The following is an 8,844-nucleotide window of genomic DNA, read 5'->3' on the forward strand; positions in this document are numbered from 1 at the left end:
AAAGAAATAAAACGCGACGTCACTTTGAGTAACATCCGTGGTTTACTTAAAACCGCCCAACCAATAAATCAATAAATGACAGTCTTTGCTCGTCGCAAACATTACAATTCTCAAAAAAAATAAAACAGACGTGAGTTTAAGTGATGTCCGAATTTCTTTTTAGTTGGAACGTTACTTCAAGTGACGTCCGAGATGTTTATTAACTAATAGCCGGATGGGGAATTCTCCATCCCCTCTATTAATTATTAGTTTACTAGGGTATGCCCGTGCCTACGACCCGTGAGACCTCAACGCGCTGGCCCGCTATCCCCGACAACTCGCCAGGTTTCTGGCCGGGCGCATTAGGCGCGTCTTTAAATGCGTGTCTTCGGCACGAAACAACACGTCGCGCTTTCGGCGCAAGGCCAGCCGCGCCTTCGGCACAAAACAACTCGTCATGCCTTCGGCGCAAGGTGTATGTCGCGTCGCCGGTAGTAAACAACTCGTCGCGGCATGAAGGCGACCCAAATTGCCCATTATCCATAAGCCCAATAACATCAATTGGGCCAAACCAAGTAGCAATACTACGCCAAATTTGGGCCCAACAGTTTATAAGCCCAAGCCTTTTGGCTGATTTTTAGATGCCTACCCCTACTATTACATTTTTTTTAATTGAGCTCATGCTCATGGTTCCAAGCCCATAAAAAGATTCAACCCATAAAAAATTTTGTCCAATGTTGACTTTTTTGTGGGGGGGTGGGGAGGAGAAAAACCGTTTAACTCACCCCATAAAAGCTTTTAATTCACCCTCCATGAGTTTTGAGTGGCTATGGTTAGGGGGTGTGTCGACCACGTCTCACCTTATGATGTGGAATCTGTCCTCCCACTCCTCCCTGTTTTGTTAGATAGATTACCTGGGATTTACACCCCCCATTGGAAATATGTTTTTGGCATTTAGGGCATCTCCAATGGGGGGTGTAAACCGTATAGAGTGGAAATTTTACACCCTAAATATAAAAAAACTCTCTCCAATGGAGGTGCTAAACCGTAGGTAATAGTGTATTAGCTAATAGAAAGGGTGGAAAATTCCCCCTCTCGCTATTAGTTAATAAAAAGCCCGGACGTCACTTAAAATAACGCCCGTTTAACTTAAAAACTTCGGACGCCACTTCAACACACGTTTGAAGTTTTATTTTTAACTTCGGACGTCACTCCAAGTGACGCCCCGGTTTAAATTAAAGAGGGACGTCCGGAGTTTAAAATCTATTTTTTTACACTCTTCCATTTGGAAGATAGAGGGTGGATATTTATGAAATATACAATACTATACAATTAGAGGTGTAAAATCCTAATGGCACCTACGTGGAGCCTAAAGTGGAGGTGTAATTTTACACCCCCATTGGAGATGCCCTTAGAGTGTAAATTTTTACACTTTAAACAATTTACACCCTATTGGATTGGAGATGGCCTAATAGTTTGACTTGTTTGGTTAAAACGGAGGAATTAGAAACGTCACGAGTGTGGAGTAACAGATATACTTTCTACTAGGCCCATCCCAATAAGCCCACACAACCCAAAACACTTATAAACGCACTTTTTCAGCCTTCGTCTCCATTTTTGCCCTCTGCAACTCCACCAAAACAGCAATCATGGCAATACGAAATCTACTCACCCTAGTTCGAAAATCTAAAAACCGTTTTTTACCCTCACCTCGCTCTATCATCCAACCCTATTTTTTCTCCTCCTCATCATCTCTAACCCAAACAGAAACAAAACCACCATTGGCCCCACCACATCCTCATGAAATGATCTATGACCGTTTAGCAGAACAAGTGAAATCCAAATTAAAAAAACTCGACAACCCAGATTCTAGATTCCTCCAACACGCTTCCCCACATCCTGTTTTAACTGACCATACTCAAATCTTGTCTGCACCCGAAACCCGTGTAACGACTTTACCCAATGGGTTACGTGTCGCTACGGAGTCTAATCTAGCTGTTAAGACAGCTACTGTTGGGGTGTGGATTGATGCCGGGAGTAGATTTGAGACTGATGAGACTAGTGGGACTGCTCATTTTTTGGAACATATGATATTTAAGGGGACGGGGAAGAGATCGGCTCGGGCTTTGGAGGAAGAGATTGAGAATATGGGTGGGCATTTGAATGCGTATACGTCTAGGGAACAGACCACTTATTATGCTAATGTTTTAGGGGAAAATGTTCCCATTGCACTTGATATTTTGGCTGATATTTTACAGAATTCAGAGTTTGATTCCGATAGGGTTGATCGTGAGCGGGGGTGTTATTCTCCGTGAGAAGGAAGAAGTAAGGAATTTATAATCAGATTTTTTTATTATTGCATTTACTGCGTGTAGTTAAAGGTTCCATTGTTATGTGTATTAACATTGAATTCGAATTAACAAAAAGCTACTATTGTATTCAAATTATGCCTGTAGCTGTTGAGATGTTTTGCGTAAGTTAGTGCTAAGGGCCAAAGGATGAGTATGCTAAGGGGGTCAGCCTGGTTTGGGTGTTTTAGTTTCAATATGGATTCCTGTTGACCCCCCTTTTTCAGAAGTTTTCTAACATGCTCATTCTTTAATGGAATATTATTTATTGATTAAGAGGCACTGCAGTTCTGTAAGTTGATTTTATATATACAATGATTGGATTTCCTTGCCCTTGGCATTTACTTGCATATTGTAGTTTGATTAAGATGTGTTGAGGAGCATAATATCGCTAAGAATTGAGTTGGACACTCTTATTAAGAAGCCAATGCAACTATCAGCTCATAAAAATTCATCTAATGGCATTTGATGTAGCCATTAGATGAAATGCGATTCGCATTATTCTTATTCCATTACCTAGTGGGTATATTCCAAATTGCGATATCTGCATCTTAAATAATTACAAGGTAGGGACGGCAGCCGTTCTCTATATGAGAATATTTATTGGCGTTTGACTCTACAGGATAATCTATGGACCTTTGTTGTTTGTTAAACACTCTGTGCCACAATACCCTATATGTAACTGATTCCATGCATAGGTCTGTAGCTTATAATTTTGCCTTCCTGTGCATAATGTTTTTATATGTTCTGTTGCAGGTGGAAACCCAACCCAGGAAGTAGTTTTTGATCATTTACATGCAACTGCATTTCAATACCTCCTTTGGGCAGAACCATTTTGGGCCCTACTGAGAATATCCAGAAAAATCACCAGAGCTGATATTGGGAAATATATTTCAACTCACTATGCATTTCCCAGAATGGTACTGTAACTACATATAAATGCTTGGGATTAGTTCAGTTCCTCTATTGCATTGTGGTTACCCGTCAATGCTTTGGATATTCTTGACATGTGTCTGTTCTGGAATATTAACTTTCAGGTAATTTCTGCTGCTGGGGCTGTCAAACACTTAAGATGTTGTTGAAGAAGTAAAGAAATTATTTACAAATTTACCATATGAATCTGCTACAACATCTGAATTGATTGCAAAAGAGCCAGCAATATTTACAGGTTCTGAGGTATATTGTAATTATCGGAATTCCTTTTTATATTTTGTTCGAGTCCTTGTACCACATTTATAATCTGTGCACGATGTTGAAGGTCCTTGGATAGATTAAGTTGGTGCTGAGACTGGTATTATCAGTTAACACGAACATACTTCTCATAAGTCCTATATAGTGAATCTGGTGGATTCATGTAATTGTTGTTAATAGCTTTGTGATTTTTCAGGTTCGAATCATTGATGATGATGTTCCTCTTGCACAATTCGCTGTTGCATTCGAAGGAGCATCGTGGACCGATCCCGATTCCATTGCATTGATGGTCATGCAATCCATGCTGGGCTCTTGGAATAAAAGTACAGGTGGGGGAAAGCACATGGGGTGAGTCTTTTACTTTTACTTGACCAATTTAGAAATGAAACTTGTAACTTAGTTGAGGATTGATTTTGATGTGTATCATCTTCACATAAATTTGTGTGAACAGTTCAGAGCTGGCGCAGAGGGTTGGAATCAATGAAATAGCAGAGAGCATGATGGCTTTTAACACTAACTACAAAGACACTGGGTTATTTGGCGTTTATGCTGTTGCCAAGGTAAGGAATTTAACATTTTCACCTAATTTATTTTAACAAACTAGTTTTGTCTTTTTAATTTTATAAGTATTTCGCACTGCTATATGCATTAGACAATATGCTATGAAGCAGTGACTTCTGATTTCTCAATTATCTAGCATACACACAATTTATACATCAATAAATTGACCTTTCCAAATGTGATCCATTGTCATACAAATTTGGAAATAGTGCAAGCAATATCATGGTTGACTAGGTAACATTCCAGAAGCAGTTAAAAAAATTAGTGGGACCACAATTAGAGTAAATTTTTTATGTAATCTATGTACACAACAAAAGGTTTTCCTATGCCTCATCTGGAAGAAAAATAGGTGCAATAGGTTTTTCTTACCTTTAACACCGAGTCTTTGTCCTTCGAGGGAGGTAGGGTAGGAGACAGCTGTGTGCTTCCCAGTGTCATGACATGACTTTATCTTGTTCCATTACCTGGACATTATTCCACAATATTTTTCTTTCTATGTCGCAGACGTTATGGCTTTTCGCAACTCCCAGTATAGCCTTATAATTTGGAGCTTGCACAGTTTCATTTGTAATGAATGTGCTCTACATCTCCTACTTGTGTTCCCATATGGAAATACTGAAGATGAAAGCATTACATGCTGGGGTTTCCCCTTTCAGGAGAAGGTTTCTATCCCACATCATGTTGTGCTCTCCTGTTCCCTTCCCCCTATTATAAGGAGCAAAAGGGTAGGATCAACCAGTGGCGGAGCCAGAAATTCTATCTCCGTGGGGCACTTTGCGTTTTGATAATTTGAACAATTCATCTTTTCCAAATCATGGGTTTCCACGTTAGCTAACATAACTTCATAATCATTGAAATGGTAAATTATATGTTAATGCATAAAGAATTACAATTTTTTTGAAGAGCTACAGATTCCTTTTAGAAATATAAGTATATTTCCTGGACATAAAAAATGAAAATGACACATTGAACTTTTGAGTCCCAAGTTGGGACAATTTAAAGTCTTCAATAGCAAAAAGTAAAATATATAATAAATGTATATCCACTGAGGTGATTGTGGGTTAAGCCAATGTGCTCTTTCTTTGATGTGGTATTCAATGAGCTTTAGTGGCTGGACTGTGGGCACAAAATGGAAATCAGGCCTTTATGCCCATACTTACCTGAAGAGAATTTACAGTAGTAGAGTGAGTTGCATTGGGTTGGGGAGGTGGCTAGGTGAGATTTTCTTTGGTCTTCTTTGACTTAGGTGCTGAGTTGGCACTAAACACGGTGAGGGAGTCACAAACTCACAAAGGAGTTTAAAGATGGAGTAGAAATAGGTATTTTTGGAACTTATTTAGGTGTGGACGGAAAATGTGAACCATGGGCTTTTGCCTTTTGGCTGTTTTGCCTCCTGCTCAAGTGACAGAAATCAGCAAAACATTGGAGTAATTCATGTGAATTCAAGAGTCAATTTGTGTGTGTGTGTCGGGGTTCAGTTCTGATTTTGAGTTAAAAAGGGTGGTCGTAGGTTTCTTTAGATAGTTACTTTTTGTGATAACTGTTAGTCACCTCAGAATTTCTCTATTTTAATGTAAAATAATATATGAAAGAGAATCTTTGCCAATCTACCATAAATGAGAACAGTAGCCTACCATTCTACCCTATATCTCTTTCTCTTTTCCCAAATCAAAATCAGTGCATTGATAAAAAAGGTTCCATTTTTTTTTTTCTTTAATTATTTTTCTATTTATTTATGAAGATAAGTTAGATTAGTTAATTAAATTAATTGCTTGTGAGACCACTTGACCGTTAGACTTGAAAAGTGGAACTCGATTGTTAATAGTATTTGTTTGTTTTTTATTCAGTTTAAAGTAAAAACTGGGACAATCTTATATGTAATGATAGACATGTAACTTTTGTTTATTATTGCTGCATACAGTTTTCTTAAAGTAATACTACCGGTTTTGAAGTATTCCTGAAAAAATTCTGAACTTCCCGAATTGACCCCTTCACGATTTATTGCCGAACCCGAACTTTGTCACTATGTCCTGCTCCTGCTCAACAACAACTATAGTACATAGAAAGACTACTAATTTTTGTAAATGGCAACAAACTTCCACAGGTAATTAATGTTCCAGGTGCCCCAGGTAGTTACCATGTGACTCTGCCACTGGAATCAACGTGTTAATCGTGTTGGTATTAGTTGTGGCACTTAATAAACACATTTTTCTGGTGCAACTATCCAACTCTGCCTGATGGGGTTCAATTCCATTGTATATAGTAATAATGTTAAACTGAACACTTAAAGCAGTTTGTAGATTGGAGCCATTTTATGTAACGAGCTGTTAGAGATGAACTTCCTTCCAAGCCCTTTGTTTCTTTTCCTTTGATGGGGAATAAGACATTAATTGGAAGGAACTCTCAGAACAGGGATGATGTTACTTAATGTGACCAATACAGAGGCACATTAGTTGAAAGGAAAGAAAAAGGAATCCTTTTAACTTATGCAAAGGTAACAGCCACTTCTAGGTATGGTGCTTTTTGCATTTGGCTTTCTCATTTCTTCACCAACGTCGTAGTAGGAAAATTGTTGATCATTTTTGCTCAAGGATCTGTGCAGTTAAAGCATGCCTAGGAAATGTGTTTAGGGCTCTATACCAACTCCATGCTTGTTGAGAAAATCTTTGCTTCTCATGATCCGTTACACCTGGCACTGCATGGCTCACTGCTTTCCTGCACAAGGAGAAATTTCTTCAAGATCTACACTCAATTTTTGGAGATCTCTTCTCATCAACTCCTTCAATCTATATCTTTATTTTTTACCCTATTTTCAATTGGGTCGCTGGTATTGACACCCCACTTTGATCAATTCAAAGGTATTGGCACCCTCCATTAATCACATAAAAACACTCACGGTAAGAAGTTGCGAGATCCCATATCCCACGAAGGTGGTTGCCGTGGATCTTTTTTTTTTTAAATTTTTTAATAGCCACCGTAAAAAAGTTAGTTGCCTTAAGATGGTTTGTGTTCACTAAAATAGAGTCTTTGCTTGTGTTAATTATCAAAACTCTTCTTCATTAATTTGATCACAAGTTTTTCTTATAACATATGAAAATATTTGTGTGAGATAGCAAAATTATGCCTCGATTGTACATTTTTTGTCATGGTTTTGGTGTTGTTTTTTGGAGTGTATAAAGAAGTTTTAAAGAAGAAAATGAGGTATTCATATATCGTGTGTGTTCAATCCAGAAAATTTGAAGTGAAAAAAACAAAAAACAAAAAATGTTCCGCGCAACCGCTGTTGTGGGATATGGGATCTGTGGCAATCCAATGCCAGAGAACTATCGGGCATGTGGGGTGTAAAAGGACATATAAAAAGAATAAGTATTATTGTTTTACTTTTGCCAAAAGGGTGCCAATAGCCCCTCTTTTCAATTATCATTGGCTGTAGATACTTTTATTTCTCGACATTTTGTCTTTGTAAACTGCATATCTGCACAGAAATGCCATGTATAAAAACTAGGGACTACAGTTATACTGGCTCCATTTTCAGCAACATATTCCAACTGTATTTTTGTCTAGAATATTTTTATGGAAGGAACAGGGGTAGAGTGAACTTTATCCTTGGTTTTGAATGCATATGATACTCTTAGGTTTTATTATTGTTGGTTAACAAGATCCATTTTCTACTGCTAGTATTGGATTTTAATCATTTATTATTGTTACTCTTTTATCATTCTGATTGGATATTTTCGTTTCTTTGTATTCAGCCCTGATTGCTTAGATGATTTAGCCTATGCAATAATGTATGAAGTGAGCAAATTATCCTACCGAAGTTTCTGAAGCTGATGTCACTTTCATACCGAATCAGGTATTCATAGATTTCTTTGTCTCCATGATTTTTTTTTTTCTTTGTTTAGAAAATGCTGCAATCTTCAGTATGGTGCTTGTCACTAAATTTGAGCTATTTAATGATCATTGTGAAATAGCAGTTCTATACAGTCCTATCTTAGGAGTTAGGACTTGTCAACAAATTGTCATTTAGTTTTATCTGGTCTTTTTGTAGCCATTTTCTCTGGCTGATTTGCTCTTATGCAGTTGATAGCATGAATTAGTGGTTTTGGATATTGTTGTTTCTCGCTTTTTGGTGGTTCCCATATCTAATTTGACGCTTTGCCAGTTGAAATCTTCTCTACTACTTCACATTGATGGAACCAGTCCTGTTGCTGAAGATATTGGCCGACAGGTTACTTTTTTCTATTTTTTTTTTTTTTTTGATAGTAACTTTTTCATTATTGATATGGATAACAGTGATGTAATACAGTAAGTACAGTATTTTTGAGTGGAACATGGATCTAAGTATCTAACTTCTACTTTTGAGTCTGATTTTTCGAAGTCTTGGGTGTAGAAACCAGTCAACCATAAGGTCCTCCTCCTGAGTAATGATGCCTGGGTAAAATGACCTTACTGGTTGCATAGTTTGAGAAGATGCCATGTAGAAATCTCTCTGGTTTCGCCCATGTGCCTAAAATTAACTTGCATGTGAAAGAAACTCATAACCACTGTATATATGGTTAATTGAGTGCTCCTCTAAGCTTGGTTTGTTCATCCTTTTAGCTACTTACATATGGAAGACGATGCCATTCACTGAACTGTTTGTAAAGAGTTGATGCTGTGGATGCCAGCACTGTCAAAAGCTTGTAGCCAACCCGTTTTATATTTGATCGGGTAAGAATAGAAATATACTGTGAAGATCTACTTCATATTTGTAAGATAAAATATC

The 8,844-nt window shown here is 37.7% G+C and overlaps 1 pseudogene across 1 annotated transcript; it reads left to right on the forward strand.

Annotated features, from left to right (window-relative positions):
- Nucleotides 1-1,539: 1,539 nt before the first annotated feature.
- LOC147504026 (putative mitochondrial-processing peptidase subunit beta, mitochondrial) lies at nucleotides 1,540-7,904 on the forward strand (annotated as a pseudogene). The gene is made up of 6 exons (XR_015220985.1): nucleotides 1,540-2,314; nucleotides 3,093-3,247; nucleotides 3,365-3,503; nucleotides 3,715-3,866; nucleotides 3,970-4,078; nucleotides 7,833-7,904. The product of XR_015220985.1 is annotated as a putative mitochondrial-processing peptidase subunit beta, mitochondrial (transcript).
- The last annotated feature ends 940 nt before the right edge of the window (nucleotides 7,905-8,844 follow it).

Source organism: Coptis chinensis, chromosome 4 (genome assembly GCF_015680905.1).
Source record: "Coptis chinensis isolate HL-2020 chromosome 4, ASM1568090v1, whole genome shotgun sequence".
In the NCBI taxonomy this organism is placed as follows: domain Eukaryota; kingdom Viridiplantae; phylum Streptophyta; class Magnoliopsida; order Ranunculales; family Ranunculaceae; genus Coptis; species Coptis chinensis.